The sequence below is a fragment of the Balaenoptera physalus genome, assembly GCF_965194825.1.
Source record: "Balaenoptera physalus genome assembly, chromosome: 13".
Taxonomy (NCBI): Eukaryota; Metazoa; Chordata; class Mammalia; order Artiodactyla; family Balaenopteridae; genus Balaenoptera; species Balaenoptera physalus.
The window spans coordinates 95,319,490-95,347,171 of record NC_138892.1 but is presented as its reverse complement, the minus strand read 5'-3'; the positions used below and the strand labels follow the sequence as shown (position 1 = coordinate 95,347,171).

The 27,682-nt window shown below is 40.1% G+C and overlaps 1 protein-coding gene across 1 annotated transcript in view; it reads left to right on the top strand.

The window, feature by feature from the left end:
* The window catches only part of LOC309641685 (uncharacterized protein), a 406,435-nt gene that overhangs the window by 9,788 nt on the left and 368,965 nt on the right, over positions 1-27,682 (top strand). The gene's annotated exons all lie outside the window — the stretch shown is intronic.

The following is a 27,682-nucleotide window of genomic DNA, read 5'->3' as shown; positions in this document are numbered from 1 at the left end:
AGGACCTACTCCCCTAATTCCATGGGATAATGGAAAAAGAGAATTGAAGTTATGTATATGTGTATTGATTCATTCGGAGCCCATAAAATTGTTCAGTTTTATCAAGTTCTGGAATTCCTAAACTGTTCTATCTGCATCCTGCCTTGCCCCTATATATATTTCTGTCCATATTGGGGAGACCTGCTAGGCTGCTCGAGAAAAGTAGAGAGGCCCCTTCTGTGGGCTCTGCCCCAAGTTGGTGGCCAGCATGCAACTCCGCAGGCTTCATTGAGCGTTTGAACCTCGGAGCTGCGAGGAAAGTGCTGGTGCCTCGAGAGAGGCTTTCTCAGGAACAGCAGGAAACAACACACGCATCTAGCTTCAGGGATTAATTAACACTATTCTAAAATAAATTATTTAGAAGAATTTCCCTCTCTTCGACAGAAATCCATTTTCAAATGTGGACTTATTTTCTATTAAATGAGCCTAAGGCTGGTCTCCTCACATGGTCTTCTTCTGGAAGTAGCTGATAACGGCAGAGCTAAATACCACCCTTACTACCACTCTGACCAGGGCATGCAGAGGGTGTGGCGAGTGTGGTCTCTGCCACAGGCTGGGCCTGCAGTTAAGTGTTCCTGGTAGTGGTGCCAGGAGAGATTGGGGTTGATACACAGTTTAACCTGACTCCAGTTCAAGAAGATTTAGAAGTAGCCCAGTGGCAGTCACCTGGGCCAGAAGGGGAAAGAGGATTGTTCTAGGAACTCTTAGGAGAGTCTATGCTGATCCCTTTCTCTATAGTTGGATGGCAGCTGGAAGAGGGGAAGCAGCCACCTGTGCCCACAGCCCACCAAGAAGTTAGTCCAGCAGGATTCCCAGCTCGTCCACTCCTCCAGGCCTTCCATCTCTCCCTCATGGGTGCAGAGGAGCTCCCTAAGGGGCCCCAGCCTGCAGCTCTTCTGCCAACTTGCTCTAGTGAAGTGGTATCACAGAACAATTGCAGGTCACCTCTTGCACCTCATTTTTACAAAATCATATGAATGTTGGCTTCTTATCAAAGAGAACAAGTACTGCCTTCCAACAAACACACAGGCCAAATCAGGATGTCAAACTAAGGATATTGTGACTAGAGAAGGGAAGGACAGGGTGGGAATGTAGAGTAAGAGGCCATTGTCAGAAAAGATCAACATTGCACCTTGTTTGTTTGTTTCTGGAAAGATAATCTATTCGGTAAGTATTTTCTGAATGTTTACTATTTTCTTTTTCTTTTTTAAAAAATTTGGCGTATAGTTGATTTACAGTGTTGTGGTAGTTTCTGCTGTACAGCAAAGTGAATCAGTTATACCTATAAATATATCCACTCTGTTTTAGATTCTTTTCCCGTAGAGGTCATTACAGAGTATTGAGTAGAGTTCCCTCAACAATACATCTTTATGTGCTCATTCATCAGTTTCTAAGAATCACCTATTCCTAAAAATCTCTGGGTATTGAACAACTAAAAGTCATACGTTACCTAAATAAATATCTAACCTTTTTGCCAAAAGTAGAGTTTTGGTTTGTTTTGTTTCTTTTTGAGTTTGGAAAATGAAAATTAGGTCATACTGGAAACCCTTTTTCTATACAAAATATATTCTCTAAATTAGAGGAAGTGCAGTGACTAAAGATAACATGGACCATCCAAGTTTGTTTATTAGAGAAATAAACACAATTAAAAACTCAAACATCATTTTGGCTCCATATTTGTGTACAAGTAAGATTATTTAGGATAAATTCTTAGATGTGAACTTGCTGTGTTAAAGTATGTAAATTTCATAGATACTACCATCATATTGCAGTTCTGTGTCTTCAAGTTTAATTCATTTTAACATGCTTAACACATTAATATTTAGCACATTTATGGAGTCCTTCCCATCTTCAAGGGACCACATTAAGACTGGAGACAAAAAGGTGAATACAATGCAGTCCCTACTCTGGAGGAGTTCCTAATAGCGTGGGGGACACTAACATGTAACTCAATCATGACAAAAAGCCAGAGAGGGTGTCCAGTATACGGGTAGTTAAAGGAAGCAGTGACTGGTTATACCTGAAGGCGTTGAGAAAATCTGTTCAGGTAAAGTGACATTTTAGTGAGGACCTTGAAGGATGAGTAGAAATTCACCAGATGGAGAACAAGTTGGCAGAGGGATGGCGGAGTCACCGTAAAAGAGCAACAGCCATGAGTACCGGGTTTGGCTGCATGTGGGGTGTCTGGTGGGGTGAAGTGAGAGAGAAGCTGGAAAGCACGTTGGAGTCAGAACGTACGTTTTGTTCTTTTGACTGTGGGGAACCTTAGAAGACATTTAAGCAGAGGAGGGATACTATCTTGTCTTTGTTTAGAATAACACCTCTGTTGGCAGTGTCGTCGTGACGCAGGAGGTGGGAGGTCATTGTCATAAAGGATGAGAAATAAGGCAGAAGAGTGGGGAGGAGGGGATGAACCTAAATGATGCCAGTTGGGTAAAATAGTAAGGATTTGGTAATCGCTGAATGTAGGGTACTGGTAAAGAAAGGTTGAAGCCACTTTGTGTTTCGGATGACTGGGACGATGATGATGATGGTAATGATAATGATAATGATGGGAATAATGTGCTTCCTCTTTTTTTTTTAACATCTTTATTGGAGTATAATTGCTTTACAATAGTGTGTTAGTTTCTGCTTTATAACAAAGTGAATCAGCTATACATATACACATATCCCCATATCTCCTCCCTCTTGCATCTCCCTCCCTCCCCACCCTCCCTATCCCACCCCTCTAGGTGGTCACAAAGCAATGTGCTTACTCTTTTTTTTTTTTTTAACATCTTTATTGGAGTATAATTGCTTTACAATGGTGTGTTAGTTTCTGCTTTATAACAAAGTGAATCAGTTATACATATACATATGTTCCCATATCTCTTCCCTCTTGCGTCTCCCTCCCACCCCTCTAGGTGGTCACAAAGCACCGAGCTGATCTCCCTGTGCTATGCGGCTGCTTCCCACTAGCTATCTATTTTACGTTTGGTAGTGTATATATGTCCATGCCACTCTCTCACTTTGTCACAGCTTACCCTTCCCCTTCCCCATATCCTCAAGTCCATTCTCTAGTAGGTCTGTGTTCATTGCAGCTCTATTTACAATAGCCAGGACATGGAAGCAACCTAAGTGTCCATCAACAGATGAATGGATAAAGAAGATGTGGCACATATATACAATGGAATATTACTCAGCCATAAAAAGAAACGAAATCGAGTTATTTGTAGTGAGGTGGATGGACCTAGAGTCTGTCATACAGAGTGAAGTAAGTCAGAAAGAGAAAAACAAATACCGTATGCTAACACATATATATGGAATCTAAGAAAAAAAAAAAAAGGTCATGAAGAACCTAGGGGCAGACGGGAATGTGCTTACTCTTGATAAGTCTGAAGTGCATGCAGGCATCCAGAGAGAAACACCTCCTAGACGACGGGGAGAATGTGTATGGATCAGAAGGATGAATACTTATTACAAAGGTGAAGACTGGGAAGACAAAGCAAATACACAGTAGTTGAAGTTGAAATAATATTCCACTGGGGAACAGAGTACAGAAAAAGAAAAAGGAATCACTTTAAAATATCAACTTTAGTGAACGTTTGAGAGGAGGAGAGCCAATGAACTGGAGTCAGAAAGATAAGAAGTAGAAGACAGGGGTGTGACAATACTAAGAGAGGAAAGAGTTTGAAGAGGAAGAGTTTGGTAAATGACTTCATATGCCATAAGGATGTGAAGAAGAACTAAGTTGGACCTAGTGATTGTATTAGTTGTGGTTCCCCAGAAACACAGAACTAACAGTGTGCATGTGTGTGTGTATATATATATATATATATATATACACACACACACACACATAACAGTGTGTGATATATATATATGATATATATATATGAATTGGTTGATGCAAGTATGGAGAGTGAGAAGTACCAAGATCTACGCTTGGCAAGCAGGAGACTCAGGAGAGCTGAGGTTCTAGTCCAGTCTGAGTCTGAAGGCAGGAGAAGACAGATGCCTTGGTTCAAAGATAGTCAGGCAGAGAGAGAGACTTCTTTCTTACTCAGCCTTTTTGCCCTAATCAGGCCTTCAGTGGGTTGGTTGTGGCCCGTCCACCCTGGGGAGGGCAATCTGCTTTGCTCAGTCTCCCAATTCAAGTGCTGATTCTGTCTAGAAGCACCCTCCCAAGACACACCAAGAATAATGTTTAATCAAATATCTGAGCCCCCCCGACCCCCACCATTGCCCAGGCAAATTGATACATAGAATTTACTATCACAGCAGAGAAAAGTCACTGGTGACCAGAGACCTTACCAAGAGGGGTTCCAGATGAGTGGTTCTGGTGATATCCAGATACCAAAGGACTGAAAAATAAACAGAAAGTGAATAAATGGAGACACTAGGTGCGGACTGCTCATTCAAGAATGTTAGTTGACTGCACAAGGAAGGAAAGAGAGAAAGCAACACATTCAGGAGGAAGATAAGTTGAGGAGGATTTTTTTAAGGTGAAGGAAATTCGAGTATGTTTAATATTTATTGGCTGAGACGGATGCATTTGTGAAGAACAAATGATTGAAGTAACAAATGGGAAGAATTAATAGGGCAGGATATTGAAAAAGGCTGAAAGGAAAGTGATGTGTATGCAAATAATTAGAATATAGTGCAATCTGAGGTAATAATAATAATATTACAAAGTGAGAAATATATTCCATTGCCCAAGTATTAGATTTAGGCTTTAAACCTACAGAAAGATCCATGGAGAATTATATCCTAACATATGTCCTATGCATTTATGCAAGAAAGTGAATAATATCAGATGATTACAAACACAGGTGGTGATTGTTTTTTCAACTGTCCCAAAGAGTGAAACTTGATCATTATAAAGGTGTCAGGAACACTATCCTGAATTGCTGTCTAAAGCCCCTGCCTAATTCATCTGCCTACTGTCTCAAATAGACATCAAGTCAAAGACTCCACTTAGCTCCGGGAAGAAATGTCTCAGAAGAATCTTGTCATGGATTTTTCAAGAATGACATAATGATCTTCTGTAGCATCCAACCCCAGAAGGGAAGTAACATGAAGGATTACTCTGCACAGATGCAGAGCGTCATCATTATGCAGAATTGAACAACACTGAATGACAGGTAGCTTTAGCCAAAAGGCGACTCTGTTCTATTCACCACTGTGGTCCTCCTGCTTAGCTCCCAGGACTTGGCACCCAGAAAGCATTCAATAAATATTGGTTGTATGAGTGGATGAGAATGCTGTGATCCTAGGAATGCATTGTCAGTCTTCACCTGAAGGTCAGTATGCAAAGAAAATTCTTTAAAGGCCAAATTCCCAGACATCTTTGGAACTTTAAGGCAAAACTCTTCTTCTTCTTTTTTTTTTAATAGTAATCTTTTATTTATTTATTTATTTATTTATTTATTTATTTTTGGCTGTGTTGGGTCTTCGTTTCTGTGCGAGGGCTTTCTCTAGTTGCGGCAAGCGGGGGCCACTCTTCATCGCGGTGCGCGGGCCTCTCACTATCGCGGCCTCTCTTGTTGAGGAGCACAGGCTCCAGACGCGCAGGCTCAGTAGTTGTGGCTCACGGGCCCAGTTGCTCCGCGGCATGTGGGATCCTCCCAGACCAGGGCTCGAACCCATGTCCCCTGCATTAGCAGGCAGATTCTCAACCACTGCGCCACCAGGGAAGCCTAAAACTCTTCTTCTGAACATAAGGCCAAAAGGCACTGAAGGGGCCAGATGGAGTGCCAGCTTGTAGAGACAAAGTATGCATGACCCACGGGTTGACTGAAGAGGAGTGAGATGATTGCTCTCTGTAGTGGATTGTGGTGCTCCGTCCCTATCCTCCTTAGGACGGAGGCACTCCTGTCCTTGCACCTGGGGATACTGGTGACTAACAGCTCTTACCTGAGGGACTCTCAGGGAATTACCCTCAAAGGAAGACAGGGCTACTTAGCCTAAGGTCACACCGCTTCCCCAGGAGCAGCCCACATCCAATGAGTGGTTAACGGCGGGGGTGGTAGGGGTGCTGGTGTCCGTGGTGGGAGTGAAGTCCCATGTGCCCCTTACCTCAAGGTGAGACAAGTCTGAATAGCTAGCCCAGCTCCAGAGCTTTCTGTGGGATTGTCTGTGGTCTGTATTTTGCCTGCATCACCACTCCAGTCTTTTCTCTGCCCCATTCTTCTCCTTCACTCCCTCACAGACGGTGGTCCCTGTGGGCACTCTCTGTAAACCTCATGCATGCAGCTCTCGGTTTCAGGGTCATCCTGCTGTGGAGACTGACCTGAGACATTCTATGTCACTTAACTGTTTCTAGATAGACAAGAGGGCACTCTTTTAAGAGCTAAAACGTTCCAAGGAGCATTAGACTGAGGGCCTTGGTTCCAGCTCAGTGCTAGGCATCTGCGTGTTCCAAAATACTAAAAATGGGAACCAGAGAATCAAGGAGGCCTGGCTTGGCTTGCGTGGGTCAGAACAAGTGTCTTTGTCCTGTCACATAGAAGAGGTCACATCCTCTCACCTGCAGCGTGCATCTGCTGGCTGCTCCGTGTCCGTGCCTCTCAGCCCCAAAACGTACCTTGCTTGGGTTTTGACTGATTATTTCAGTTGTTCCTAAGGTTATTCCCGTTTTGTTCCTGTTGTTCCCAGCACTTAGAGTTAATTTTTTCATCCTTTTGAGAGCTCTAATCCTGAAGGATAGTCAACTTCTCCTTCCAACCTAGGAAGAAAACAGAACTCTTCGATTTAATATCTTCCCTAGAGTCAGTTCCCAAGATTCAAGCCAAATCTATGTATTTCTTGAGACTTTCTCAGAACGTCTTAATTTTGAGTCTGTTTTCCACCACTTGGCTGTTTATTATGATGTTAGGACATTTAAAGATGTTTTCAGTTTAATTTTAAGTATAGCTAATATTTATTTAGCACTTATTATTTGGTTGACATTTCTATTGTGAAATATAACACGGATACAGAAAATCACACAGAAAAGCAAAGAGTAATGAACTGTGTGTATGTTTGTAACCCCTCCTCAGGTTTAGAAATAGAACTTTTCGGGGCTGCTACTCCAGCAGCCCCTCTGTGTACCCCACCCCAATCTCAACTCTCCTCCTTCTCTCCAAAGTAACCGCTTCCCATATTCTATAATAATCACTTCTTTGCACTTCTTTAGAGTTTTATCAAAAAGTGTGCATCCCCAGATGATGTACTTTTGTCTTGCCTGCTTTTAAAAATTTAAATTTCTTTGAATCTGCAATTTCCCCCTCCATCCCTTTCTTTTCTTCACACAATATCTGTTGAAGAACTTGGGGCATTTGATCTGCAGCTTCCCATAGTCTGGATTTTTCACTTTAACATTTTCTTCTCTCTTCTGTATTCCCTACAAATCGGCAGCTGGATCCACACTTGACCAGACTTGTGTTTGATCCCTTCTGCAAGTGAAGGGATTTCAATCCCCATTCTGTCCATTCGGATATCTTTATTGAAGCTCAAATTGTCCTGTATTTGGCTAGTGGGGGGCCTCTTCAAGTTGGCTTCTGAGTCTTCTTTACATGACTCTTTGGTAAGTTCTTTGCTATTGGGTGTGTCAAAATTTTCCAGGCTTATCTTGTACGTTTCTGGCCCCAGATATGGAAATAACTACTTCTCTAAGAAGCCTTGGACATTTTTTCAGGGAAAATGATATATCAAAACCACAGTCTCTTTGCTTGGGATGATCATTGTTTTAAGGCTTCTTCAGTGGACACGTTACTTTATGAGTTCATACTAATAGTTCAAATTTAAATTCAGGAAGACAAGTCTTTTTACTTAACTTCTTCTGTATAGCATCTCTATTTCCTTTCTTTTTAAAAAAAAATATTTATTTATTTATTTTCCTTTTTTTTTTTTTTTTTTTTTGGCTGCATCTGGTCTTAGTTGCAGCACATGGGATCTTTGTTGAGGCATGCAGGATCTTTTTCGTTATGGCGCGCAGTCTGCTCGGGCTTTAGTTGAGGTGTGCGGGTTTTCTCTCCTCTAGTTGTGGTGTGTGGGCTCCAGAGCACGTGGGCTCTGTAGTTTGTGGCACGCGGGCTCTCTCGTTGAGGCGTGAGAGCTCAATAGTTGTGGCACACGGGCTTATTTGCCCCGTGGCATGTGGGATCTTAGTTCCCGGACCAGGAATTGAACCTGCGTCACCTACATTGGAAGGTGGATTCTTTACCACTGGACCACCAGGGGAGTCCCTCTATTTCCTTTCTTCCATACCAAAATCCTAGTTCTCAAGGACACAGGGAATGATAGAATCAGAATATTGCATCATTACTCATCATCATTACTCAATTCCAATAGTATATACACAAATGATACTAATACTACCACTGGCAATATGATCATTGAAAATAACTACAAATTTTGTTGCATGTTCTTTCCCCATCTCCCATTAATTTTTGTAGCTGTACTATATCTATATTGCCTAAGCATATAGCCATTAATACTCTACTTTCCCCTTTTAATGCTCATTTGCTCATAGTTCTATAATAACTATATGTTTTATATATTTAGTTCTCACCATCAGTCCTTGTGTCTATGTCTCTAGTGATTTTGGTTCTCTGAAGCTCATTTCTAGTATATTCCTCAGGCAAGGCTCATGGGAATAATATTCCTTGAGTTTTTACATGTTGATAACAGTTTGTGTATGCTCATTATGTCTGAAAGTCAGTTTTGCTAAATAAAAATTCTTTTCTTCATATTTCTTTTAGACACTTCTTTCCTTGAGTATGTTAATTAGGTCACTCTATTTTTTTTTTTCCTGTCATAAAGCATTGCTGTCGTAAAGTCTTACGGTAACTTAATTTTTTCCCTTATAAATCACTTGCCCTTTTCCCCTAGATGCTCAAATAATTAATTTTCTTTAAAATCCAATGACTTTATTAGAATATGCCTTGGTGTTGGTCATTCTGAGTTGATATTCTCAGATGTGTGGTGTGTTCTTTCAATATATAGTTTCAATTTTCTTTTTTAATTTCAGGAAAGTTTTCTTAAATTATTGTTTTTAGCATTTGTTCTCTTTCTTGCTTTGGTTTATTTCCTCAGGGATTCTTATATTATGTAATTTGAATCTTCTTTGCCTATATTCCTTTGCTACTTTCTCTTTAATCCTTATCTCTTTATTTCTTTTTGATTTTTAAAAACTTCCTTCTTTTCACCTCCTATTTTCTTAAGGTGTATTTTGTGCTTATTTGCTTTTGTGTTCCTTCCAGTTTAATCTTTGTTCCAGAAATGTCTTTTCATTTATTTATAATTCTTTCCTATGCTCTGTCACCTCATTTCTGAGTTTTTCTAATTCTGACTATACTGTTCTTTTACATCTTGTATCATTTTCTTAATGTCTTTTAGTTTATTTGAAATAGGTTACAGTTTTGATCTATTCTTGTCTTTCTGATATGCTTTTATTATCTATAGTGATGTTATTCTGCTTTCTATTCTCTTTTATCATATAATAACTTTGCATAGGACTTGACTTCGATGCTTTTCTGCAGCTCATTTTCATGTGAAATCAGTTTTCTGAAATTTTAGAGGCCTGATTCAGGCTAGCTTTTCTAACTTCAGAGAATCCCCTCTTCTGCTGTTTTCCAGGACTTCTTGGTTCCGTTCTCCACTGCCACTTTTATCTGGATCTTTTCTTTCCTTTGTCTCAATTGGGCCAATTCTGTTCAATTTTGATTACATTCCAGAAGTTTCTCCTTAGTGCTGGGCCCTTTCCTGAAAGGGACCCCTGTCCTAGAAGAAAGCTCATAAGTGCTAAACTCTTTAGTCCCAGTTTCTACCGAGAGCCCCCTTGCACTTGCCCATTACTGGATTGCATAAAGCCCTCCTGGTTTCAGTGGCTGTTCCCAAGTGGGTCCATGGTGCTTTGTCTTTGCTTCTCTCTGCTTTCTGCTGCCTAGATGCTGGTGCCACTCTGGTCCTGTGACTGGTGATTTGTCCTCCCTGGCTGATATTTTGAGGTTTCTAAAGAAATCTAGTCATCTAGTTTCACAGTAAATGTTGACCATGGATTTTTGGTTTATGCCTAATTGTCTTATCTGTTTTAATAGAGCGATTCACAAAGAAAAAGAAAATTATGCCATGTCCACTGCTACCATCTTCTCTGGAGCACTATGTGTTTGCCAGGCACTCTACATGTATTGTCCCATTCAACTTTCAGGACATCCCAGTGGGATAGGAATAATTATTATTCTTATTTTACATACAAGGAAACTCAGGCTCGAGAGGTCAAACCGCTTCCTAAGGTCACCAGCCAGTAAATGGTAGCTTTGGGATTTGAACCTATGTCTGTTTGAGTCCTATGTTGGCTAAACTTTATATCAAAAATGTTATAAGATCATGGCTTTAACATTTAAAATGTGCATTCCCATAGAATGTTTTCCTAACCAAAATGTTGTAATTTATGATTAACAAAATATTAGAAAGTATTCAGTTTTAAACCTAAGAACTTGGATGATTATTTTCTTTTCTCTTCTTTTGTGCATATCCCCAAATTTCCCTAATGAGGAGATATTAAATTTAAATTGGAAAACCCAATACACCTTATTTAAAAAATTTAAATGAGCATGGTTGAAAGGTTCTTTGGCTAGTCCCAAAAGTCTATTTAACTTATTATATACATGAAATACAGTACAAATATGTGTATGCATGTGTGTATACGTATACATGTAATACACATATACAAATTTGATTAAATCAGCAAAACATGCATCTGCAATATTAAGTTAGAGCACACTTGTTCGGCGCATAATGGTTAAAGATGTAGGATCTGTGTTCAGACAAACCTGAGTTTGAATCCTAGATCTTTATCTAATTTGGGTTAACTGGGACAAATTTTTCAGGTCATTCATTCAAGCTTCAGTCTCCTTATCTGGAAAATGGAGATAATTTCATAGGGTTGTCCTGAACATAAAATGACATAATGTGTGTGAAGCAAAGCACCTAAGACAGTGCCCAGCAAGAATAAGCACTCACTAAATATGAAAGGTTGTTAAATACAACCAGGACAGTAGAGAAACTAGGCTTAGTTAGGGGAAGTAGATGGAGAATTATAGCCACTCTGAAAATAATTTCTGCATAATGTCAAGCCTTTAGAAACAGGTGGTTTTTTTGTTTGTTTGTTTGTTTTGGGGGGGGGTTTAATTTATCAAAGATCAGTGAGTGCCTTTAAAATTGTTTCACAGCTGGAAGAAACAATAGTTGTAGTAAGTAGCCTTAGAGGAGGTGGTCCAGTGTGGAAATGACAGCTCACACATCACATAAAAAGCATGTATAGGTCAGATAGTTGTAACTTGGAAATTGACCTCCTGTAGTATTCTGGGGCCAGATTGAAAACTGCCCTGCTGGGCCAGTACATACTTGACAGAAAACTTTGTCAGACCTCCCCAGGATGTATTTGGAAGGCCATTTGTAACCCTGATAATTGTAAACAAATTGTACTGAGGTGGTAGCTTGAACTGTGCACTGGTGACAATTGTTAGAATATTCAACTGCAATGAGTTTAATCGGTTATAAAAGAGTGGTTCCTCTTGGACAATGTAATACACACCGTCCTTCCTGCACTGAGTTTGCTATTTTGTGACATTTGCTGTAGAGATAATAGAAGCATTTAATTTTATTGAGCAAAAACGTATGAGTTGAAATATGTAAACCGTGATGCCTCCCTCTGTAATTTCCAACTGTAACATCATTTGTTCGGTGATAAGATGCCAGTTAACATCCAGAGGCTGACCTAGAGGTCATTTTCTGTGCTCGGAACCTGGGGAAGATGGAGAAGGGGTGGGGATGGTGCTTGTACTGCCACGGCAGTCACCCGGTGCCTTAGGCAATGGCGTCAGTCGAGGTGCATTTTTGCCAATTAAAGATTTTGCATTAGTACAGGTCCAGCTGCTCCTCGTCATCCCCTCTCCCTGGAAGCAGCTGGGAAATTTGAGTAGCGGGGACAGTAAGCAGGGGTGAGAACAGCTGCACCATTGGCCCCAGTGCATCCTACGAAGGGAAACCATGATGTGAAAGAACTTCTTAGCTAATGTTTGGTGTAGGAAACCTCTGGCTACAAATGTTACTTGCAGTCTATACACAACAGAGGATTTTCAGCTCCAAGAACTGAGAATGGATTCTTCTGAGGTTCCCGGTTTCTAGAACAGGTGCATTTCTCCCGAGCAACTGGTAGTTTTTGTTTTCTGATAGGTATTTTGTGATTTTGAAACAAATAATGCTTTTCTCTTTGTTTAGGTCACTAGGCAGTCACATTTGTGGCATCTCTACAAACCCTACAAGATCTAAGCCCTAAAGACTTGAGCTCTCATGTAGTCAGTTTTCTGGAGAACAGGACTACACCTCTGGATATTTCTCTCTTCATTTTCCCTTCATCTAGCATTTATTCCCCAGTATATATATATATATATATATATATATATATATATATATATATATATATATAAATTTCTTTAAGTCATTTCAAATCCTTTTTGAATCATGTTCAATTAGATCTGCACCTAGAATTTTTCAGGCCAGGGCAAGAATACAGGAGGACTACATTTCTTCTCATTGTTTGATCGGTAATGAAGTCTTCACTTAGTAAAGAAGATGAATGGTCTGTTGCATGTATTGTCTTCTGAAAAAAAAAAAAAACTTTCTTACTCATTTAATTGTTATGATCAGTAATTGCATCTTTATCAAATGAGGAATTTGCAAGGTCCTGTCCCTGAGTTCTATGTGTGGGTGTAATACAGTTGTAAAAAATTCTGTCTTGACCTAGCATTGAGGCTTTGGCTAGAGGCTGGTCAGTTCCTCTTCTTGAGAAGCTAAGTCCACACCCCCAATCACCTGCTTTATCTGGGCCACTATATACCCGTTCTCATTGCCCCAGGGCCAGGTACCAGGCAACCAGGGACAGTCCCTGTGCTCCAGAGCCCACTGGATTTATTCAAATTAGCCGATCCTCAACGTGCTTGCCGGGCTGCATACTTTCCTTGCCATAGAAATTACAATGGAGGCACTTGCCCCCCACCCCCCCTTCTGCCTCATGATTGACCTATGCTTCCGCTGCTGTGTTCTCCTCAGGGAACTGGGACCACTCTTTCCGGCTTCTCTCTCTCCATCTGCATCTGGCCTCACCACATCTCACCCAAGATAATGTGGTTCAAACAGGGAGCGATGCTAGACAGATGTCTCCTCACTTTCAGTGCTCCTAATTTTTAAAAATTTAAGCAGTCCACCTTTTAAAGATTTTCCATTTATGTTCATAGGCGCTTTGTTTGGTTTTATTTTCTGAGATTTGCTCTGGTGTTTTCTATTTCTCTCATAATCAATTCATTAGAAAAATTAAAAATGTCATCCATGCAAAGTATATTTCAGTATATTTTTTTAATCAAAAGATGTAAGCTAAGGTGAATGTAAAACCAAAAATTAAAATTTCTTTTCATATAGGCTTTATATTCTCCTAAAATATCCAAAATAGTCTGTTAAACATTCAAGGTAGTCTATTGAAAAGTAAAATACAGAATATAGTGAATAAATATCAAAGTTTTAAATGTAATTTGAGAGAGATGACATTTTAAATTAAATTTTAAAACATTTAATTCAATCCTATTAAATGTTTTTATAAAGATAGAACAATGCACAATTCTAGAGTTCAATACCCAACAGGTTACCAATGTAGTGAAACCATGTCATGTTTCACAGGTAATGTCAAGCCTAGTGCTTCTCATGTGGGGAGATCTGGCAATTTCTGGAGATACTTTTGGTTCTCACAAGTGTTGCTGGGGAGAGAAATTATTAGCATCTAGTGGAGAGAAGCTTGAGGTGCTGCTAAGTAGGTTCCAACGCACGGAAAAGCACCGGCAACAGGAGGAACCACAGCAACAAAAGCAAAGAATTATCCTATCCCAGATGTAAATAGTTCCGAGGTTGAGAAATCTGAGTGTGTGTGTGTGTGTGTGTGTGTGTGTGTGTATATTTGTATTTATATATCCAAATTATACACACACAAATGTAAGAGTAATGTGAACATTTAAGACTGTAGAATGTTTCTCAGCTACCAGGTGCAGTGGTTGCACGTATTGTACTAATTTGTGAATACCTCTGGAACCATGAATTGGAACACAAAAGCAAAAAAAAAAAAAAAAAACCAAAAAACAAAAAACCCCCCCAAAAACAGCATTACTGGGAAACAATACTTTGTTATTCAATAATCTGTCGCATTCACGTTCCCTCAGAGGAAAGATTTGACAGGTTAATTAATTCGACTCATCTCTTAAGTACTTTTGCCACTGGAATCTCCTCCGTGCTCTAAAGCAGTGTCCATTCATCAGCAGTGGCACAACCCACGAACTTTTACAGTAATTGCATGAAGTCACCTTCTGTGGGGAAGTTGCGGGCAGGAGATGCAGAGTGTTTCTCTGGGGTCTTAACAGCGTTGGTCATGAGGGTGGACGATTAAAATGCAAGCTGTCCCGTGCCAGCGCCATACCCCGAGAGACAGAAGCTCCCATGCAGTCCTTAATAAATGTGCGTGCGTTTGTGTGTGTATGTGCATGCTTGTGTAGGAACGCAGTGTGCTATGGGGACCCTCTAAAGCCCTGACCCAGTACTGTGGCCCCTTGTGCTCAGATCTGAGTACTGACATAAATACTTTTAAAAAATGTGTGAAATTTGAGGCCTTGGATTTTCAGCTTGAAGCCAGAAGGTGTTTAGGTGGGAACCAAGTCAGAAAAAAGTTGGAGCACGAGGTACTATTAGAAGAATTCGCTTACATTAATACTTGAATGTTGTAATAAAGGACAAGCATTTCTGTATGTCTGGTAGCCTCCTGGGTAAGGGTAGCATAGCACAGGTGTAGCTGAATCCCAGGTGAAGCTGTTTGTGCCTAGAGCAAGATTAGAGGTGAAACAGCTGAATGTGGGTGAGGCCTGGGGGCACAAGGACCCTGATCCTGAGGCTGCCTTTGCTTGATTCTACCCAGGGGATAGCAAAGGCAAGAAAACTTAGGTTTACATGCTTTCACTTTCCAGGATCTTATTTCCCTTACCCACTCCAATTTCCCTGGTTCATTTTCTCTTAATTGGTCCTGATTGGAAGTCATCATAAATCAGAATAATTTCTCTTTCATGCTCTTCAAATTTTAACTCACCAAAAAAAGTCTTTAGCTGGAAATGTCCATAAAAAATGAATGTCAGTGGTTTCATCTTTAACGGGGAGAAAATGAAACTCAGACATTTTGGAGTCACAGTCAAACTATCTGAGTATGATTGTGAATTGATTTATACAGGGCCTTTAAGAAACTTCATGTCCTTTTTGGAATATACTAAGTAGGAATCACTCTTTCGCAGATCCAGAAATTATAGCCACCCGTGAAGTTAAATGCTATATCTGTCTTAGCCTAGGTCTGTACCAGGCTGATAATTTACCTCGAGACTCAAAAAGGCGATTTGACTCTGCTATCGAGTTCTCAAAATGACTTATTCAATACTGAGTATTTAGATAAAGACTAAAGATTTCTTTCTTTTCCCCTTTCCTTCCTTCCTTCCTTCCTTCCTTCCTTCCTTCCTTCCTTCCTTCCTTCCTCCCTCCCTCCCTCCCTCCCTCCTGTCCTTCCTTCCTTCGTTCCTTCCTTCCTTCTTCCTTCCCTCCCTCTCTTCCTTTCTCCTCCTCCTTCCCTTCTTTCCTTCCATTTTTTTAAATCCACATGCTCTGGGGTGACAGCCTGGTGACAGCCCGCTATCACACAGGAGCTGCGTGGGAAATACTAATTTATATATGGATAGAGATTACACATGTTCCCTTAGCTCCAAAGTTGTAAATGGAACGACCTGCTTTCTAGTAATTTCTAGTCCTTATTTGAGTAATTTAAAATCGAGTATGTTAAAGACCTTTATACATCAGTGTTTATGAGTTTGTTCGACACCAACTACCAAATCTAGATTGTTGAGATAGAAGAGGGGTAGGGTATGGATAAGTTCCTTCATTTCATTTGAATAGCCACTGGATTCATTTGATCTCTCCTGTTAACTTCTTCAGGTAGTTGAGTCTGGGCATGAGCATTATAAGGAACTTGAGAAGACATTTCAGTGAAACAAACCCAAGTACCCAACATAATTCTTAGGGTAGTTTATTTTTTGGAGCAATTTTTAAATTTTTAAAAATTCACTGTATTAATGCTGTAGAGATAAACTGAGAAGGTCAACCAGAAAGGCCTAGAAATGATGATTGTCATGAGAGTAGAATTTTCATGTTAGAATCATGTTTCACTCTTTATGGTGCAATAGAGACCCTTCCAAACAAAGCTCCTTTCGTGCTGTCATCTCAGTGAAGGCAAATAGGAAGGCTACCTTACATTATTTTTTACTTTATGGCCATATGACCTTGAAGAAGCCCTGAGCTTCGCTTTGTCTATTTGTAAAATGGGGGCAACTGCTTTCCTTGTTTTGCAGAGTTGTGAAGCCCAAGAGTGGTAATTATCAGTTATAACCCTGGTCAAACACCAAAGCTTTATATTGATGTAAGGCAGTAGTATTGTGACAGACATCAGTGGTTTTAAAGAATAACGAAGAAAGGATAGTTCTTATTTTATGGAAAGCAAAGGGTGCAGGATAGAATCCCAGGATTAGGCAGGTGGGGTGCTAAGGGGCATTGTAAGAGGAGAGGTAAAAATGTGAAATATAAGTTTTTCCCACTTCATATTTTGCTCAGGCTTTGTTTGGCATTTAGTCATTCTTCTCACCTGATGTAAGGCCATTCCATCTACTGAAGGAAAAACAGATTTTAGGGTCTTCAGATTTGGGGAGTGGCATCTACATGAGATACAGAAATATTTTCTCCTGCAGGATGCATAAAAGGCTGCCTGGCCAAGAAACTGTGTTCCTCCCCTTAGCCTTCCAACACTTCTTTAGAAGACTTTGAAGTCTTCTAAGCATTCATGTCTTGAATAGGACTTCTCATCTTACTGAGCTAAAGTAATTTGGCTTTGGCCTATTTTCTGCCTGGTAGTCGTGTACAGCAAGGTAGTAATAGAAACAGATGGAAAGGGAAGGAAAAGGAGGGAACAGAGAAGGAAGGGGGGAGAGAAAGGACCAGAACATTTACTGAGTATCTGCTCTGTGTCAAACACTGCATCAGACATTTTATAGTTTAGAAAGTTAAACCATATAGTCTGGTACTTTCTTTGCCTACTCCAGTGACTATTGGGCATTTGAGATTCATTTATTATTTTCAGATTAAGTGGTAATAACTTAAAAATTTACTTTCTATCTCTCTGAGCCAAGTGGTATCTTTGGACGGTGTCTTAGTCAGTTTGGGCTGGTATAACGAAAATACCACAGACTGGGTGGCTAAAACAACATTTCTTCCTCTCAGTTCTGGTGGCTGGAAAGTTCAAGATCGAGGCATAGGCAGATTTGGTATCTATGTGGTATCTGATGAGAGCCTACTTCCTGGGTCAGAAATGACCATTGTTTTTCTATGTCCTCAAATGAGGGTAAGGGGTAAGAAAGCTCTCTGGGCTCTCTTCTATAAGATCACCTCCCAAAGGCCCCACCTCCTAATACTGTCACATTGAGGGCTAGGATTTTAACATATGAGTTTGGCAGGGGGTCACAAACATTCAGTTCGTAACAGACGGGGAAAAAGAAATTCTCCCTGCCATGCTATTCTCTTCAACCAGCGTTTGGTCCTCTTCGGGGTAACTCAGCAGCTGAGTACCGTAGGCACTGACAGAATGCTAAAGTCCTGATAAAGCTACTCACCAGCTCTTGAGAATTTTTCTGTGTCTCCTCTTTAGGAGCAGCAAGTTTAGTGATAAGAGATAGATGAATAAAGCCTAGAGACCAATTAACAGGCTAGATATGTCTTATCAAATCAGGCTGTGACATTCAAACCAAAGCTTTCCTTGTGTGCCTGCCTAGAAGGTGTTTGGTGGAGAAGACAGATGCTTACAAATGAGCACCTGCTTTTTAGATGAACAGAGTGGGATAACAGACGGGATTTTTTTTTTTTTTTTTTTTAAAGAGTCCTAGCTTTGGGCTAAAGGGGTTTGAAGTCTTCAGTGAAACTTTAGTTTTTTTTCACATTTTAGGTAGGCTCTCACTTGGCTCTACTGGCCTGCTGAAATTCATAGACCAAGCAGAAAAATAAGAGAAAGAAAGAGAGGGATCAAGCCAAATTTGGCAGTCCAAAGGATTTTTTTTTCAATCAGCATGGTGGGGTGCTTTTGCATGGTGATCCACACAGTCTGCTATTGAAAGTGTTTAATAAGACCAACTCTCTGGTTAAAAAGTCCCAAATCTCCCTTTCTTGTATGAGGATGAAGAGCTTCTGTTAAAGCAATAGAATTCTGGGACCAGGGTTACTTTGACTTTCCATCGGTCCTTTACTTTAAAAGACCTCTCTCCTCCAGTGAACTAAGATCAAGAATGCAAGAGATGGCATGGGTTTAGGAAGGGGTGGATTGGGAGAGGGGATGAAAAATGAATTCTGTTTGGACACATCAAAATTGTACAGCTCCACATGGAGATACCTAATAGATGGGTTTAGAAATAGTTCTGGAACTCAGAAAAGAGGTATGAAGAGAGAGACTTGGCTCATTAGGCCTAGATGGTAGTTGACGCCATGAAAGTAAATGAGATTTTCTGGAACCAGTGATGCATGAAGTAAGAAATGGAATCTAAGGTAGGACTATGGAGGGAACGCCAACTTCTTGTGGTGTCGATGGCAAAAGGAAACCAGTACAAGAAAACTACCACTAAACACACGATACCCAACTGAAATGGAAATGGAAAACTGCTTGTCTAAGTCATGATGATAACATTTTAGCCCTCTTCATAACTTATACTCTGAGATGGATGGTCCAATTAGTGGTGGTTGGTAGCGAAACGGGGAATCTGTCAGAGTTCAAGGTTGCAGAGAGATTTGTGTGTGAGAGGGTCAGGGGACCAGAGTATGGGAGAGTGAGAGAGGGAGAGAAAAATACGCTTAAAAGGAGAGAAAAGGAGAAGTATATGTGTATGTATATGTATGTGCTTGTTGTCAACTACAAATTGGCCCTTGCCATTGGCACTTACCATCTACCTCTACAAGGATTTAGTTATGTGCTGCTACAGCTGCTGATTTTCAACACCCCGTGAAAGGAGTTCAGGGTGGAGAGCTGAAATGAGGCACTCTGTGCTCTGGGAGAAACTGGCAGAGCAGGTCTTCAGATAGATATTTTCGGGTGCCAATTTTATGAGCCCAATTCTTGTATCTCCTCATATCTAGAAAAATACTAAAATCCTTCATGGTGACGACTGTTCCTTGTGACTAACAGAAACCTTCTGCAAAAAAATATGTGCTCGATTGCATGTACTCCCCCTTCACCAAAATCACATATATACTGACCTTCCCCCCTACCTCTTTGGAGCAGTTTCTTGGAGCTATCTGAAATGCTGTCTCCTGGGCTGCAGTCCTCATTTTGCCCCAAATAAAACTTAACTTGCAACTCTCACATTGTGCTTTTTTTTTTTTGAGTCGACAGTATGTATGCAGAGTTCGAGCTGCAGAATATTCAGCGAGTACCCCTTTATGTTTATCAGTCTTTTATAAAACTAACTAATAAGTTGAACAGAAATATACTCCAGAAATAACTGATTATATACTTGATTCTTTGGTCGTGTGCATCGTCTACCTAGTAAAAGCATTGCTGTGAGGTTTAAAATTCTGTCTCCAATGTTCATCTCTGCAACAACATGCATTTGAAATTTCAGAAATTCAAAATCTGAGGGTGCCTTTCCTTCCTTGGGTTCATTTATTAATTTTCAATTTTTTCAACAGACACTTATTGACTTTGATCTTTGTCCAACGTTTACTTAAACATATACAGGATCAGGGAAAATGATTTTTTCTTTTTGCAGGGCAACAGGGGCACAGAGCAAAGCAGTACCTGGGCCTGGAGGTGAGAGCCATGGGGATGCCTCTTGTGGACCCAGCAGATTTCTCCGCAGATAGGCCCCCCTAGAAGGTCATCTCTAGAGCCAAAGTTCAGATCTTCAGGCAACTGTATACAGTTGGCCCTCTGGGTCCTTGGGTTCCATATCCACGGGTTCATCCAACCATAGAGCCAAAATATTTGAAAGAAAAATTCCAGAAAATTCCCCAAAACAAAACTTGAATTCGCTGCAAGCTGGCGACAATTTTCATAGCATTTATATTGTATTAGGTATTATAAGTAAGCTAGAGATTATTTAAAGTTTACTGGAGGATGTGCACAAGTTATGTGCAAATACTACACCATTTTATACAAGGACCTTGAGCATTCTTGGATTTTGGTATCCCCCAGGGGTCCTGGAACCAATCGCCGTGGAAACTGAGGGATGACTATAGTCTGAACCACAGCCGCCCAGAGAAGCTTTAGTCCCAACACATCAAAAGCAAAGTATCTAAAACTTGACTCTTCATCTTCCCTCCTTTGCTGCAACTTCTCCTCCTGTGTTTACTTTTGTTGTGACAGTGTTACCATCCCCTCAGTAAGTGACTTCCTAAACACTTTCTAAATTGTGACACATTAATGGGTTGTGAAATTAATTTAATGGGTTGTGACCAGTATTTATTTATTTATTTATTTATTTATTTATATACTGTAGGAACAGTAAAACGTGTTTTTTTAAAATTGAAGTATAGCTGATTTACAGTGATTCAGGTGTACAACAAAGTGATTCAGTTATATATATATGTATATATATATTCTTTGTCAAATTCTTCTCCATTATAGGTTGTTACAAGATACTGAATATAGTTCTCTGTGCTATATAGTAGGCCCTTGTTGTTTATTTTATATATAATAGTGTGTATCTGCTAATCCCAAATTTCCAATTTATCCCCTCCCCTCTTTTCCCCTTTGGTAACCATAAGCTTGTTTTCAGTGTCTGTGACTCTATGTCTGTTTTGTAAATAAGTTCATTTGTATCATTTTTTTTAGATTCCGCATATGAGTGATATCATATGATATTTGTCCTTCTCTGTCTGACTTACTTCACTTAGTATGATAATCTCTAGGTCCATCCATGTTGCTGCAAATGGCATTATTTCATTCTTTTTATGGCTAATATTCCATTGTATGCATTTTATATATATATATATATATATATAAATACACACACACACACATATATATATCACATCTTCTTTATCTATTCATCTGTGACCAGCATTTAACAACAGAAACAGAATTGAAAATATCAGAGTGCCTTACATATAGTAAGGCTCAGTATTGTTTTGTGAAACTTTAGTCTCAGTTATTCATAAGTGTGAATGCAAGTGTGGTGTGTGGATATGTGTACACAGTGTCTCAATGTAAAATGCTTCCTAACACGGATCACAGTCAAAATGCTGAAAGCTGCTGCTCTTGGTCATCCAGCTGAGAAAACTGGGGGTTGTATTAACTTTCTCCTTGTGATTAGATATATTTCCTTTCCATCCCTCCACGATTGTCTTCCTTCAGGTCTCCATTGTTTTAGAGAGATTTATTGCAGTAATCTAACTGGTCTCCATCTCCAGTGGTGCCTTTCTCACACTCTCTTTCACGTACCTGCTGGAGTCATCCTTCTGACATCCGCGATCTGGCCGCAGCCCACCTCTCTAGCCCCATCGCCTTCTCTTCCTCATACAACTCTTACATCAAGTCATACTGCAAGAATCCCAGTGCCCTGAATACTCTTACTTGACTTGTGCCTAAGCTCACGTGGTTCTCTGCCAGGAAGGCCTTTGCATTTTTCTTATCTCTTATTGCTGTGCATTTAACTTTTACTCTTCCTGAGGGGCTTAGCTTAAGGCCACTGCTTCTGAGAAACACTTCCTAGCCCCTCAGTCTGGTTTCCCTGCTCTTCTTTGTGCTCCAAAAATATTTTGTACATCTCCTCAAATGTATTGTCATGTGTCTGAATTTCAGTCCACTACCTAGGAAAGCAAAATGTATAAGGAGGCTACAGCTCAATTTATATATTAAGACCCTGTTTTCTCCCAAGGTGATTGATACTTAATGTCAGTCCATTGGAGATTTAGCTTTCTTTTTCTGGAATAGAGACTGAGTTTTAGGGCCCTTGCATTGTACTCAAGCTTGGACAGAGGGGAGGGTCTGGAGAGGCAGAACATGTGATCTTTGTTATGGACTGAATGTGTCTTCCCTCAGATTCATGTGTTGAAGCCCTAACCCCCAGTGTGATGGGATTTAGGGATGGGGCCTTTGGGAGGTAATTAGGGTTATATGAGGTCATGAAGGTGGGGCCACCATGATGGGATTAGTGCCCTTATAAGAAGAGCAAAAGAGTGCCCTCTCCCTCTGCCATGTGAGGACACAGCAAGAAGACAGCCATCTACAAGCCAGAAAGCTGGCCTTCACCGGAAACCAAGTCTGCTGGCACCTTGATTGTGGACTCCCAGACTCCAGAACTTTAAGAATCAAATGTCTGTTGTTTGTAAGAAAAAAAAAAAAAACAGCATCTTCTAAATATCCATCACCCCATGTGTGGATTGAATTCTGTCCCCCAAGAGATATGTTAAAGTTCTACTCCCTAGTACTTGTGAATGTCACCTTATTTGGAAATTGGATCTTTGCAGATGTGATTAAGTTAAAATGAGGTCATACTGGATTAAGATAGGCCCTAAGTCCAATGACTGATGTCCTCATAAGGAGAGAGAGATTTGAAGAAACAGAGGAGGCATAGGAAGAAGGCCAAGTGAAGATGGAGGCAGAGATTGGAGTGATGTGTCTATAAGCCAATGGATACTAAGGAATGCCAGCACCACAGCAAGCTGAGAATACGGAGCAGACCCTTCCCTAGAGCCTTCAGAGGAAGCACAGCCCTGCTGACCCATTGATTTTTTTTTTTTTTTTAAAGATTTTTTTGGCTTCCCTGGTGGCACAGTGGTTAAGAATCCACCTGCCAATGCAGGGGACGTGGGTTCAAGCCCTGGTCCGGGAAGATCCCACATGCCGTGGAGTAACTAAGCCCGTGCACCACAGCTACTGAGCCTGTATTCTAGAGCCCACGAGCCACAACTACTGAGCCTGCGTGCCACAACTACTGAAGCCTGCGTGCCTAGAACCTGTGCTCTGCAACAAGAGAAACCACCACAATGGGAAGCCCATGCACCGCAACTAAGAGTAGCCCCCGCTCGCTGCAACTAGAGAAAGCCCGTGCACAGAAACAAAGTCCCAACACAGCCAACAATAAATAAGTAAAAAAAAAAAAAATATATATATATATATATATATAAAGAAAGCAGATGCCTACAACATTGCTAAAAAAAGAGTTTTAAAATGTGGACCATTTTTAAAGTTTTTATTAAATTTGTTACAATATTGCTTTTGTTTTATGTTTTTTTGGTTTTTTGGCCGCGAGGCAGGTGGGATCTTAGCTCCTCGACCAGGGATCGAACCCTCACCCCCTGTATTGGAAGGCAAAGTCTTAACCACTGTACTGCCAGGGAAGTCCCTGACCCATTGATTTTGCACTTCTGGCCTCCAGAACTGTTGAGAGAATATTTTTCTACTGTTTTAAGTCACCTAGTTTTTGGTGTTTTTTCAGGAAATTCCCAGAAAAAGAATCCACTCCATCATCCACATGGCCCCTTCTGGCCACGGCTGCTCTCATGCCTTGCTAGGTAAGAAATCTTTCTGATTTCTTGTGGCTCTGTGTAGATTTACCATACAGGTCTCACTGTCTCTCTTCATCCTTCCAGCATTTTACTCCAATTTGAGAAAGTTATTAAAAAAAATAATATCCTGCCACATAATGAACACACTTCCCTATAGTCCATGACTTACTTGACTATTTCTTGAGGAGACAGATTATATCTTTTTGACATGATAACTGCAGTGCCCAACCCACAGTGTGTGTTTAATAAGCGGGTCTGGTCGACAGTGTGTCTGAAGGAGAGAATAATGAGCAGAGGTTCTCATAAACCTGTGTGTCAACACCCTTCGTAATACTGGAATTTCTGGCAACACACTTAAGGGGATTAAAACAGGAAAAGTTGTTTAAATAAGCAAATTGGGAAAACTGAGAAAACAATGTGCCTTGTTATCATGCATTCACTTGCTGCCATTCAACCACGTAGGACTATTTACTGCCCTGACCATGTTTTCTTATTTATCTAGGAAGCAAAGTTCTGACAGTTTTAGTAATCACATGATGTGAGGTCACAAATATACTCACACTATAGTCAGATGCGCAAAGAAAATGTAAATTCTTCATTTTTCAATAGTAAGCTGACCTTCTTCACAAGCTCCCACCCACTGGATAGTGGGGGAAGAAAACTCCAGCTATTTTTTAGTCTAGTGTTTGAATAGTCTCTTTATGTAAATCAGCCTCTCTGTAGATTGCTCAAATAAAATGCTCAGTCTTTCAGAATTCCATCTCCAAGCCCATTAGATTAGTTTCCTTGTTGCCTGCTACAGCAACGTACCAAAAACTGGGTGGCTTAAGACAGACATTTATTGTCCACAGTTCTGCAGGACAGAAGTCCGAAATCAAGGTGTTGGCAGGGCTGTGCTCTGCCCAGAACTTTTAAGGGACTCCTTCCTTGCCCATTCCTAACGTCTGGTAGTACGCTAGCAATCGTTGGCATTCCTTGGCTTGCAGCTGCATAACTCCAGTCTCTGCCTTCATCGTCACGTGGTGTCCCCCTGTATCTCTGTATTCATATGGCCATCGTCTTATAAGGACATCAGTCATATGGATTAGGAGACCACCCTACTTCAGTGTGACCTTGTTTTAACTAATTACACCTGAAACAACCTTATTTCCAAATAAAGTCACACTCTGAAGTACTGGGGGTTAGAATGTCAACATACCTTTTTAAAAAAATTTTATTGAAGTATAGTTGATTTACAATGTTGTGTTAATTTCTTCTATATAGAAAAGTGACTCAGTTATACATATATATATATTCTTTGTCATATTCTTTTCCATTATGGTTTGTCACAGGATATTGAATACAGTTCCCTGTGCTATACAGTAGGACCTTGTTGTTTATCCATTCTATATATAATAGTTTGCATCTGCTAATCCCAAATTCCCAATCCATCCCTCCCCCATCCCATTCCCCCTTGGCAACCACAAGTCTGTTCTCTGTATCTGTGAGTCTGTTTTTGTTTCATTGATATGTTGATTTGTGTTAGATTCCACATATAAGTGATATCATCAACATATCTTTTTGGGGGAACACAATTCAAACCTTAATAACCATCTTTTCTTTACCATGGCATTGAGGTACATGAAAGCGGGTAATTGCTTACCTGACCATGAGTCACTGTGTTTTGTACCTTGCTGATCTCTGCCGAGGGATGGCTGTTCTGAGCTGCTCCTGGAACTGAGTGCTCAAGTACAACTTTTCCTATTCTTGTTCTAATAGTACCAGGGCTGAAGTGTGACACTGGTGTAACCCATCCCCCATTCTCTTCTGCTTGGTTAAGACTCAACTGATTTCTAACTTGCAGTTCAATTTCTCAATCCCATCTCCATCATCAGGGACTGAGGGCAGTCAGGGGAGCTGACTTCTGGCTTTCCTTTTGCCTGAACATGATGAGCCATTGAGATTACATTACTGTTGCTTCTCGTAGGTAAGGAGAACGCATAAAGCAGCCTCTTTCAGCTTTCTTTACATCTAACCCCTTTAATTCTACAAAGTCACGAGGAAGGTAAGGTAGGAGAAGAAAATAATAAAAGACTCTGATATCTGCTTTCTTTTTCTACCTCTGTCTTCCAAAATTTTCCCACAATCCCATGGACTGAAAGGGGTGGGCCTTTTCCACTATGTATCAAATGGGCCTTCTACCTTAGGACAGTAAACCTTGCTGCCAGATCATCATGGAAGAAGGCGTATGCCCTTTTCATTTTGGAAGGAACCCTATGATCTGAGTCCTCCTGACATGGGTTTAATATAGGAGATTTAAGATGTCTTTGAATTGGGAATAACCAAATAGATCGGTTTAACACTCCTCCCCCCCCAAATCATCTTATGTACTTATAGCTTGAATTGCAGTGTATACATTCAGAGAATAGGGGTTGGAATGAGACTTCCTGGGTTCAAATTCCAGTTCTACCACTTACTGTTGAAATTGGGAAAGTTACTTAACCTCAACAAGTCTCTTTTTCCTGGTCTTGAAAATAAGAATAATAACAATACGTCCCCTGAGGGTTATTGTGAAGATGAAAAGAAGTAATAAAGAGTTCCAGAAGCACCTGATACATAGTGCTTGCCCAGTAAACATTGGCTGATGTTACTAGTAGCATTTATTTGGCATTACCCACTTGGCCATTTGCTATACCTTTTACTTTTTTACTTCCAGCGCACTGTAGTCCTCTCTATAAGGCATTTTATCTGACAAGACATTGCCTTTCACACAACAGTTTATATCCTCAGTTTTAACCCAGACGCATTTCACTCTTGGATCACAAATTGCTGCTATGTCCATGGAAGGTTGCAGCCCATCAGCACGTGGTAGAGGTCTTATTAAAAACCACCGATCCAGTGTTGAATCACTCTATGCCCAAGCTTAACCATGAACTTTCTAAGCTAAAGAGGAAAGGTTGGCCTCTTAAATGCTAAAACAGAAATAACATAATTTACTTAAGTTTTTTTGTTTTATTTTGAAGTAGTGCTTTTCTTTGTATTCTGAATATATAGAAAAGATGACACTGGAGGACAGTTTTCATCTTTCTGTGTGATGTATGTATCAATTTAAAATAAATATAGTAGAAAATTTTATGGAACAAATCTTATCCTTCCTGGTGGAAAGAAGATACTTTGATGTCTGATTTCTAATTCACATTTTTATATGGAAACTCCCCGATGATTTATTGATCTTGAGAATAAAAGCTCAACTGAGAGAGAAAGTTCTATAAGGACAGGAGGCTGCCATAGCCACATTTATATTTAACTTATTACTTTTGACAGAGGACTTTTACTTTATTAGTACCATTATGTGGGACTCTACCTCGCAGATATTCCTGCAGCATATTTTGAAGAGTAATAGAACCTAGTTTGTGAGAGCTCTTTATCTACCTTTGTGCTATTAAATGCTTATTGAAATGTAGCCAAGACTACTAGTTTTCTTACTGGAAATGATAGGGTTTGGAAATTATTGAAGTGAGAATTAGTGAGGTTCTGCTCTATTTAACCCAAGTTTTCCCTACTACAGCTTAAAAGCCATTAGTTCTTGTTCTGTCCTTTTGACTAATGAGAATAATTGATTCCTGTCTTTGTTTTACATTATTCATTTATGTATTTTTGTCCATTAAGCTTTCCCTTTTAAAGTAGTGTTTCCAAGAAATGCCATATAGATGACCTGTGAGTAGAGATTCCTGGTTATACTAATATGAAAAGGTGAATAACCTTATTTCTGGGTCATTAAACCAATTGGTGGATTTGGAATTAGACAGACAGATCTTTTCCATCTCTAACTTTAGCATGTCTATCAGACTGGAGTAAAATGCTTTGCTTAATGCTTTTCATTTCCCTATTTACCCACTAATTACTTGAGTCTGTTCTTTATAGAATTTTAGAGCAGGAAGTATCATTTGAAACCATGAAGTTCGAGTTCATCATTTCATAGATGGCCCAGGATGGTTAAATTCTTTCCAGCCCCAGGTTTTCTCAT